This window comes from Eutrema salsugineum, unplaced genomic scaffold (assembly GCF_000478725.1).
Source record: "Eutrema salsugineum unplaced genomic scaffold, Eutsalg1_0 scaffold_3, whole genome shotgun sequence".
In the NCBI taxonomy this organism is placed as follows: domain Eukaryota; kingdom Viridiplantae; phylum Streptophyta; class Magnoliopsida; order Brassicales; family Brassicaceae; genus Eutrema; species Eutrema salsugineum.
In genome coordinates, this window is record NW_006256756.1 from 3692073 (window position 1) to 3702573 (window position 10501).

A 10501-nucleotide genomic window follows, 5' to 3' on the forward strand; every position below is an offset into this window, starting at 1 on the left:
ATTACTTCTTCTTCTGATTATCTTTTTTCTTCTCCAATTGGTCATTTAATTTTTGTTGTTCATCGTCATCGACCTATCCGACAATTTTTTTTATCTTACTTGTTCACTGTATTATTTTTTGTTCATATTATCGTTGTTTTCTTATTCTTCTCCTTTTTCTTTATTTTTTAGCTTTTCTATTCTTTGTTTTTTCCTTCTTATCTTTCATTGTTTTTGACTATTTCTTCTTATGTATTTTATTCATCTTCTTTGACTTCTTGATTTTTTTTCATTCTGTTTTTTCTTCGTTTTTTCTGTTGATTTTTTTTGTTTTATTTGTCTGCCCCTTCTTCTTTGTTTTATTTTATTGTCTTTTTATTCTCTAAATTCTTATTCTTCAACATCTTCTACTATTCTTCTTTTGGTTTTATTAGCCGTTTTTATCTTCTGCTTTTTACTTCTTCTTGATCATTTTTGTCCTATCCAAACATTTTTTCTTTCTAATTTTTGTTTGTCTTTTTTGCATCTTGACTTTCTTCTTTTTTTTTATTTTCTTTTTCATCGTCGGATTTTCATCTTCTTATACTTTATTTTCTTCATCTACCATTTTTGTTCTTCTTTTTCTTTCAGTTTTCTTCTTCAACTTTGAGTTCTTCATCTCCTTATCATTTTTCTTCTTCACTATTTTTTGTTACCCATCTTGATCTTATCGTTCATGGTCTAGGACTTTTTGTTCATTTTATCCTCATTTTTTTTACGTTTTCGTTAACTCTATGTTCTTCTATATGTTTCAATTTATCTTTTTGCTCTTCTTTTTCTACTTCGTTTTTCCCTTTTTTCCTTTTTCTGTTTTCTTTTTTCGATTTTTTCCTCTGCGTCCTGCTAGTGTATTTGGCCTCTCTTACATTACTCCAAAAATAAACAGAATTCAGAAAGCCATACTTAAAACAAACAAAAAAAACAAAAGATTCATTAGACAATGAAGATGATTTATGATATATTGACATGGTTTTAATCATGTTAAGTAAGGAAGAATAACTGACAACACAAAACAACAACATATAATCGAGGAACACTACTACTGGTACTGAAAACGAAAAAAAACAATAGAAAAAATCGAAAAATTGATTTATAAAAAATAAAGATGGCAAACAATACAACAAAAAGCCGACCAATGTAGAAACCAAACCACAATTGAGCTTAAGATACATTTAAAAAAAGTAATATATTTATATACAGTTCTCAACTTAAGCTAAGATTTCCCACATCACATGTATATTTTTTTCCAGATAATCTCGCTCAACAGATAATCCGATTGAAATTATCTTAATATTATCAAAGTAACTAAAAGTGGCAGCAAAATTGTTATACAAACTACAAAAATAAATTAATTAATTAAGGATATTTAAAAAAGTTTTTATTAACGAATAAAGGGGAATTAGTTACCTAGATTGAATGAGAGAGAGACCTTATAGCGAAAAATTTACTTTGCATATATTATATATGATATGATTTTAAATGTTTTTTTGATTAAATTCCAATTTTTAAATTTTTTCGTTATTTTCTATTTTAAATATTTTTTGATTAAATTTCGATTTTTAATATTTTTTATTAAATTTAAATGTTTTTTGATTAAATTTCGATTTTAACAATTTTTTTATTAATTTACGATTTTTAATATTTTATTTAATTTACGATTTTTAATAATTTTTTAATTAATTTACGATTTTAATAATTTTTTATTAAATTTAATTTTAAAAAATATAAGGAGGGGTAAAAGGTAATTGGCCATCCTAAGAATGAATGAGAGAGCTTTAACTCAAAATTTTACTTTGCTTATAATATATATGATGTGTAAACTCCGAAAAAATTGTTTCATTTTAAATGATGTAATCAATTATTAATGCAAATTTTTTGCAGATTTTTATTTTATTATTGGTTAAATAGTTTTTCGGTTAATGATATGAATGATATTTTAATTTAGAAAATAAAATATTTTAAAAAAAATTATTTAGAAAGTCTCTCTCTTTCTAAATTTATTTGTAAGACAATATGTGGTAGGAGTACGAGGACCCAGACTGAATTTGAATTTACTATAATAGAGCTGTTGAAAATTAGAGTTTATAGCTAAGGAAGATTTCAACGATGAAAAATGTCTTTTCCATTAAATAAAACGTCAAGATTTATTAATCACTCTCAAATATGTTCTAGAATAATGATGGTGCCGAATGTTTAATCTCATTTGAATTTACCCCATCTTTTAGATCTCCCTTATTCAGTTTCAAGTCAACGTCCCCTTCGTTTACTTATTCATAGACATGATATTGAGTCTGTATCTCATATATCTATATTATATGTATATGTATTGATATAAGATTGGAATCACACCAAGTCTTATAATTCACAAGGTTGTCAAAGACAACAAGCTTTGCGGAAATAGATATGATGGTGGGATGGAAGGTGGTGGGTTTGATTGACTTTCTCAATCGATGGTGACTAACTCTCTCAATCTGTGAACAAAATAGATTGTTTGAATCTCACAAACAAGCTAAGTCGCAGCTTCTATAGAACTAAGTGAATCACACACTTAATTCTAACGGAAAAAGAACAATTTTTGCAAAGCTACACTTTGAAAGAAAACAAGAATACTTAGTATATTTCTGGATTGAAAGGTGAGTTTTTACAATGGACTAAGAGGATCTTATATAATGCTCTTACACGTTCTAAAATCCTAAAGACAAAAACACAAATCAAAGCTAATCAAAAACTAGCCGTTAGACTCTAAATGAGAGAATCTTGGCCAAATAAGAAAATGTGATGATGCCTTTGTATCTGGACGGTTTTAGGGGATAAGTGAGCTTCTCTGGAACATTCTGATCTTCATAAAACACTCCCAAGTCGTAGCATTAGCATTCAAAGGAAAAGAGCCGGTGGAGAGTTATGGCTCTAAGTGTGAATGCATCTATATATGGCAAGTAAAGTTGCAGAAGGATCCGCCTGATTCTGTGTGTTCTGGTGCATGGGAAGGTGTTTCTAAGCTTCCTTAGTTGCCTTAGAGTCTCTCCTGGGCGCCAAAGTCGGTTTTGTGTTGAATTAAACCGGTTGACTCTCACTCATAAATGGCCCGGTTTGTCTCAATTGAAGGTACAATTGGATCCGCCTGATCCAATGTGTGTTGGTGTACTTTAGGATGTTGTGGAAAGCTTCTAGAAGTACCTCAGAGTCTCCTAGGCGCCACAGATATGTTTGAAGTCTCCAAAACCCAGAAGGTTGCAAATAAGGCAAGTGGAGGTTCCATTGGTTTAGAAATTGAATGTCTTCTAAACCAGAATCGATCTTGGTATGAATCAAATTCCTTTTGGTTTAGTCAAAATCCTCCAATTAAGGCGGATATGTCCAAATCGGATAAGTTGAGGATCACCCGATTTATAAACTTAATATCTCCTTCATCTGAACTCCAATTCAACTGATTCTATTTCGAGGCGTGCTTTGGTTGAGCTAAGAATGTAATCCAAGTGGTAATTGGGCTGAAACACTTGTTCTTGGACTTCATTTGGCCTGAACAAGGCCCATGGCTCTTTTTGGGTTGAGCACAATTTTCAATGGATTGGTTGCCTCCTCTTTGGTTTGGTCCGGTTAAGATTGACTGGTCTAAGGGCTTCTTGGTGATGGGATAGGAGTCTAGAGAGAAAAAATTAATGATAATCGTCTCTCCTTCGCCATTAACTTGTTCAACAAGGGATTTGGCTAACGAATCTCCATCGAGGAAGTAGAGAAGTGTACAGTTGTCTTTGCTTGATTGGTCCCCGCCTCCCTGGACCACCGAGATATTGAAGCCATTGGGGTACCTTCCACGTAGGAGCCAAGTGGTTGTGACTTGTGTGACTTGCCATCAGTTGACTATTCAGTTTTAAGTCAACGTCCCCTTGGTTTACTTATTCATAGACTTCATCTTGAGCCTCTATCTCAAAGCTCACTTCAATTTTTTTTTAAAAAATTCAGTTTCTTTATTTTTTTTCTCTGTTTGTATACCAATGGGGGGAGAGTCAAGTAAATTGAGGGTGGAGTTGTTACATAGTAATTTAGACATTTGGGTCAAGGAAGCTCAACACCTTCCTAACATGGATCAGTTCAAGAAGTACCAGAGGAACAGTACAAGTGATCCTTTTGTGACTGTCTCTATCTCAGGTGCTGAGATTCCCACAACTTTTGTCATCAGGAACAATGAGAATCCTGTGTGGAAGCAGCATTTCGATGTACCGGTGGCTCATAGTGCTGCAGAAGTTGAGTTTGTGTTGAAAGACAGTGACTTGGTTGGAGCAAAGTTTATTGGATCTCTTAGAATCCAAACCAAGGAGTTGTGTTCTGGGGATACAATAGAAGGATGTTTTCCGATACTTAACAGTAGCGGAAATCCTTGTAATCCATGCGCTGTGTTGAGTTTGTCTATTCAATACACTCCAATAGAAAAGATGAGACTTTACCAAATGGGTGTTGGTTTTAGGAACAAGTGTGTAGGAGTTCCCGGTACTTACTTCCCTTTGAGGAAAGGCGGTAGGGCTACTCTGTATCAGGATGCTCATGTTGATGAAGGTGCTCTCCCAAGTGTAGATCTCGACGGAGGGATGCAGTATATACATGGAAAGTGCTGGGAATATATGGCTGATGCCATTAGACAGGCAAAGAAGTTGATTTATATCACAGGTTGGTCAGTCTACCATCCGGTTAGGCTGGTTTGTCTTAATAATGATCCGACCGATGATACGTTAGGGTGTTTGCTTAAAGAAAAATCTCAGGAAGGTGTTAGAGTTTTGGTTTTGGTGTGGGATGATCCAACTTCAAGGAGCCTTCTAGGGCTCAAAACAGTAAGTTTCTAACTCTGTTTTCTGTTTCTCTTAACATTCTATTTGTTTTTCCTTTAATATATAAGCAAATCTCAAATAAACTATAATGATAAAGTAGATTGACATTTGGATAGAGCAAAAGGTTTCTATGATCATAACATGTTCTATAATTTACTTGATTTAGTATTTTGTTAGAATTTTTCAGATATAGGGTTGTGTTAGCTGCATATTAGACTTTCCTTCTCTGCTGTTATGGAATAATATCCCTATCGTAAGTTGGAAGGGATCTTAAATAATAGATAAATGACTTGATCCAATCTATTCATTACTAATTGATTTTGAATTGGAAAACATGTACTTTAACATCTGCATCACAAATGATTTTGCTTCAATGAGATCATTTGACATGTAACTACTAAATGAAGCAACAATACTTTTGTTGTTTTAATGAAACTGAAGTTTGTGGTATGCAGCTAGGAATTATGAAGACAAACGATGAGGAGACTCGCAAGTTTTTCAAGCACTCGTTGGTGCGAGTTCTTACTTGTCCTAGATCTGGTGGGAAAGGTCAAGGCCTTTGTAAGTTACAGTATTATCTATTTTATTAGAACAGAAGCGCTTTTAGTGTCTATTTTCAAACACACCTAAAATTTTTTAAAATATTTTATTTTATATTATATTAAATTTCGAAAATTGGTTATTAATTTAGATATTGTTAGATTTTCTTAAATATAGGTTATATTAAATTTAAATTTCAAATAATTCGAATTTTTTTAAATTAATTTTAATTACGAAGATTTAGATTCAATTTAATTTAAAATTAAAAAATTATAAATAAATTTATCACAAAAAATTTAGATAATATTTTAGTTACTTGAGAATTTTTTGAATACAAGATAGATTTAATTTAAAATTTTTAATTTAAATAAAATTTTCATAATAACACAAATAGTAAATGAATATCTTATTGTATTTTATCATAATCAATCGGTCTAAAGTATAAAATATTCAATATTGATAAATATTTATATTATACTATAATATGATGGAGCAAATTAGAGTTATGCATTTATAATTACAGTCTTATTCGGATTAGTTTGTTAAAACATGTAAAATATTAAAAAAAAATTAAGATAATTAAACGGACCGATTACCTAATTCGTAGATATGTAGATTGTTTATGTGTAAATCTAAATTTACATAATAACAAAGTTTATAATTAACATTAGATTAATATATACTTAATTAACTCATATCTTTATTCTACTAATACAGAAATTTATACTATTCAAAATTAAAACATGATAACAATTTTATTGATTTAGAAAATAAATAATAAAATAAAATTCTATTAAAAAATTTTATATTAATAAAAAGTTCTCGTGCGGATGCATAGAGTTGCGGATGCATAGAGTTAAAATCTAGTTGCTAATTAAACTTAAACTCCCATATGTAATAGCTTCTTCTTCAAAAATTTGAGTGACTCTCTTGATGATCAGGAAGCTGAAGCAGTCTACAGCCATCATCAGAAAACTTTGATTGTAGATGCTGATGGAGCTCAGAATCGAAGAAAAATCATAGCTTTTGTTGGAGGGCTTGACATGTGCAAAGGACGATTTGATACTCCCAAACATCCTCTTTTTAGGACACTAAAGACACTCCATAAAGATGACTTACATAACCCGACTTTCGAGGTAACCATTCAAAAAAAATTCTGTTTGGTTGATTCAGATTCATTTATTCTTGATCTGTGTAAATAATCTTGTATTCGTATTAGACTAGCGAATGATGGACCGAGACAACCATGGCATGATATGCACAGCAAGATTGATGGTCCAGCTGCATATGATGTGCTTACTAATTTCGAGGAACGGTGGCGAAAGGCTGCACAACATAGATGGATTTTGAAACATATAATGTCTTCAGATGATTCTTTGCTTGTTAGAGACAGAATACCAGAACTCATAGGAATGTCCGAAGCATGTTCCTGAGTCTTGGCATGTTCAGGTCATTCAACATGTCTCACTCGCTAATATATTAATGCTAAATATATGTGGTGGTGAAGAAAAGGAATATTATTTCTGTCCACGTACTAATCTTTTAGGTTTTTCGTTCCATTGATTCAAGCTCAGTCAAAGGGTTTCCAAAGGACCCAAAGGAAGCTACTGGAAGAGTAGCACAACTCTTCAACTTGTCACCCTCAATCATTTTCATGTTGCTATACTCTCTACAGTACTGATTATAAATGTGTTAACAGAATCTTCTATGTGGGAAGAATATACTCATAGACATGAGCATACACGCGGCTTATGTTAAGGCCATACGATCTACTCAGCATTTCATCTACATTGAGAACCAATATTTTCTTGGATCATCATTTAACTGGGAATCAAGAAAGGACTTACGTAAGGAACAGTAAGCTTTTGAAGGAGGCAACTCAATTTACGCATGCGGTAATAACAAAAGAGCTTGGCATTGCAGGTGTTAATAATCTAATCCCGATGGAAATTGCACTTAAGATTGCTAATAAAATTAGAGCAAGGGAGAAGTTTGCTGCTTATATTGTCATTCCAATGTGGCCAGAAGGTGACCCAACAACTATATATATGCAGAATATTCTATACTATCAGGTAAGTAAATAAACTTTGTCCATTGTTTGCTAAAATTATATTTAAAGTCCAACAATCATCTTGCCTCCTTTATACTGGAATCATTTTCATGATCTCTGCAGCGCAAGACTATGCAAATGATGTATCAAACTATCTACAAGACACTTGAGGAAGTTGGACTTGATGGTCAATATGAGCCACAAGACTATTTGAACTTCTTCTGTCTTGGAACCAGAGAAGTTGCTGATGTTGATGGAACACTGCCTTTGAATCCACCTAAGGAAAATGCAAATGCTTCACTGGTATATCTCGCTTTGATGTTGAAAACTTGGATCTCGGTTTGATGGCCTCGTTTTCTCACTGAAACAACAAACTAATCCAGGTGCAAGTTTTAGAGAGTCGAAGATTCATGATATATGTTCATTCCAAAGGGATGATAGTGGATGATGAATTTGTCTTAATCGGTTCCGCGAATATCAACCAGAGATCCCTGGAAGGAACTAGAGACACTGAAATCGCCATGGGAGGGTATCAACCACACCATTCATGGGCCAAGAAAGGATCTCATCCTCGTGGCCAGGTAAAGACTTCCACTTTTCAATATATATAAATACATAAACCCACCAAAAGCGATGTCCTTAAAAACGTGGCTTAGACATGGTTTTGTTGCAATCACTTGCAGATCTTTGGATACAGAATGTCGTTGTGGGCAGAGCATCTAGGGTTTCTAGAGCAAGGGTTCGAAGTGTTGGATAAGCTTTGATTACTTGAAGCCCAAGAAGTCTTTAACAAGTCGGTTAAAGATAAGAAGGGAATATTTCTTATTAGTTTAGGAGTTATCTATTCTATTAGGAAAAGTAAAAGTGTTAAGGGAAGATGTCCTTGCACAATATAAAGGATCTTAATGAAGTTGCATTATGGTTAAGAAGAGAGAGTTGAGAGATTATTATTCTTAGTTTTTGAGTGAGTTTTCTAAGCAGCAATAAAGTATTTATGCCATTATATTTGGTATCAGAGTTTGAGTTATAAGCGATCCAAAACCCTAGCTAGTCATAAAACACGAAGATCATTCGATACATAGAGATGGGAGACCTAGTTCCGGTGGTTCAGAAGGAATCGTCACCAACCTCTATCCAATGTCCCATGTTGATGACAACTAACTACACAGTATGGGCCATGAGGATGAGGGTTTTACTGCGAATCAACAAGGTGTGGGAGGCGATTGAACCTGGTTCAACCGATGCCAACAAGAACGATATCACAACAGGGTTATTGTTTCAAGCCGTTCCGGAGAACCTGATCTTGCAAGTCGGCGAGCAGGAATCTCCAAAAGGAATATGGGACGCGATCAAAGCTCAGAATCTCGGAGCATATCGTGTCAAGAAAGCTCGTTTACAAACCCTAATGTCCGATTTTGAAAGATTGAAGATGAAGGAATCGGACACAATAGATAGCTTTACGGGAAAGTTATCGGAGCTAGCTTCTAAAGCAGCTTCTCTTGGCAAAACTATTGAAGAAACAAAGTTAGTGAACAAGTTTCTTGATAGCTTGCCAAGAAACAAATTCATCCACATTGTCGCCTCACTTGAGCAAGTCTTGGATTTGAAAACCACAAGCTTCGAAGATATAATAAGGAGACTCAAAGCCTATGAAGAAAGAATCAAAGATTCAGAAAATCACGAAGAGACACAGGGGAAGCTGTTGTACGCAAACTCGGAACCAGTTATGGCTCAAGAGGGAGAGGACGTGGAAGAGGAGGCAGAGGAAACAGAGGACAAGGCAGAGGAGGAAGGTTCAACTCGCAGGATCGATCAACAAACCAGAATGACCAAAGCCAAGGGAAAGAGAAGAAGGATAGGTCGAAGATAATTTGTTATCAATGCGATAAGCCTGGACACTTCGCCTCTGCATGTCCTGAAAGAACACAAAGAACTGAAGAAGCAAATAAAGTGGAAACAGAAGAAGCAGATGCTGCAGTTTATATGCATGAAGTGGTGTTCTTAAACGAGGAAAAGCTGATTCCAAGGAACTTTGAGATCAACAAAGAAGAAGATGGAGTCTGGTACCTCGACAATGGAGCAAGTAATCATATGATGGGCAATATTGAATACTTCTCCGAGCTCAATAAGTGCATCCAGGGTAAAGTGAAATTCGGTGATGGTTCTTGTGTGGAGATAGGAGGGAAAGGATCCATCCTGTTTCAAGGCAAAACCGGCGAACAAAGGCTTGTCACAGACATCTATTACATTCCAGACCTCAAGAGCAATATCCTAAGTTTAGGACAAGCTACAGAAGTAGGTTGTGATGTAAGGATGAGGCAAGATTACCTTACTCTCAGAGATCCAGGTGGGAGACTACTGGTGCGAGTAACTCGAGCAGCTAACAGACTTTACAAGATAAAGTTGAAGATTGGGAAAGCAGCAAGTTTACTCTCAAAGGTTGAAGATGAGACATGGAAGTGGCATGCACAGTTAGGGCATATAAGTTTCAAAACACTGAAAGATATGTCCCAACACGAGATGGTACATGGTCTACCTGCAATACGAGAAGAAAAGGAGCTGTGCGAGTCTTGTCTGGTCGGAAAACAAGCTCGACAATCATTCCCAAAGGCCTCCATGTTCAGAGCTTCAAAACCTCTTGAACTACTTCACGCTGATCTGTGTGGACCAATAACACCACCAACTATTGCCCACAACAGATACGTATTCGTGATCATTGACGATTTTTCAAGGTACATGTGGACTATCTTGATAAAAGAAAAGAGTGATGTTTTTGAAAGGTTCAAAGCATTTAAAAGCTTGGTGGAGAAGGAACAAAGAAGATCGATTCGCACCTTAAGGACAGATAGGAGAGGCGAGTTCACATCTAAGGAGTTCCTTGAGTTCTGTGAAGAAAGTGGGATTAGAAGACAACTCACTGCTCCTTATACACCGCAGCAAAACGGAGTGGTAGAGAGGAGAAACAGAACTTTGATGGAGATGACAAGGAGCAGTCTTAAAGCGATGAAGGTACTCAATTATTTATGGGGGGAAGCAGTTCGACATTCTACTTATATAATAAACAGAGTAC

At 34.6% G+C, this 10501-nt stretch overlaps 1 pseudogene; it reads left to right on the plus strand.

Moving 5' to 3' along the window:
- Positions 1 to 4013: 4013 nt before the first annotated feature.
- Positions 4014 to 8424, plus strand: LOC18014620 (annotated as a pseudogene).
- Positions 8425 to 10501: the final 2077 nt, after the last annotated feature.